Raw genomic sequence first — 684 nt, 5'->3', positions numbered from 1 at the left:
TGCGAGCTATTGACATACTAAATGTTCAGTACGTTGTTTTCCATAATAATAACTTACTGCTCTGTATTTACAATAAACGAGTGAATTGTCTCTGTCTATTTAAAAAAACATGGGCTCTCTTTTATTTTGCATACCCTGTAGTATTTACCACCGAAAGTGTGTCCCTTTACACCACCTTACCTGTCCCTTTAAATCCCGTTATCTAGAGATAAGCGTGCCTTTAAATCTAGAACTGGTCAGACGTCCTACTAATTTCGTCCCCAAATTATGGTCTCGGTTTCATGCTAGTGCCAACGGCCTTGCCGCAGTGGTTACACCGGTTCCCATCAGATCAACGAAGTTAAGGGCTGTCGGGCTGGGCTAGCACTTGGATGGGTGACCATCTGGCCTGTCGAGTGCTGTTGGTAAGCAGGGTGTACTCAGTCCTTGTGAGGCAACTGAGAAGCTACTTAACTGAGAAGTAGCGGCTCCGGTCTCGTAAACCGACATACGGCTGGGAGAGAGGTGTGCTGACCACATGCCCCTCCATATCAGCATCCAGTGACGCCTGTGGGCTGAGGATGACACGGTGGCCGGTCGGTGCCCTTGGGCCTTTCAAGGCCTGATCGGACAGAGTTTAGTTTAGTTTCATGCTAGTGCTCGACGACTTATCTGAGTGAGCAGCGCAGACTGTTACCAAGTGGA

The 684-nt window shown here is 48.2% G+C and overlaps 1 pseudogene; it reads left to right on the top strand.

Moving 5' to 3' along the window:
* Nucleotides 1-289: 289 nt before the first annotated feature.
* On the top strand, nt 290-407 carry LOC126459119 (5S ribosomal RNA; annotated as a pseudogene).
* The last annotated feature ends 277 nt before the right edge of the window (nt 408-684 follow it).

This window comes from Schistocerca serialis, chromosome 2 (assembly GCF_023864345.2).
Source record: "Schistocerca serialis cubense isolate TAMUIC-IGC-003099 chromosome 2, iqSchSeri2.2, whole genome shotgun sequence".
In the NCBI taxonomy this organism is placed as follows: Eukaryota; Metazoa; Arthropoda; class Insecta; order Orthoptera; family Acrididae; genus Schistocerca; species Schistocerca serialis.
Note: the sequence above shows the minus strand (reverse complement) of the source record. Positions and strands in the feature narration are given on the sequence as shown.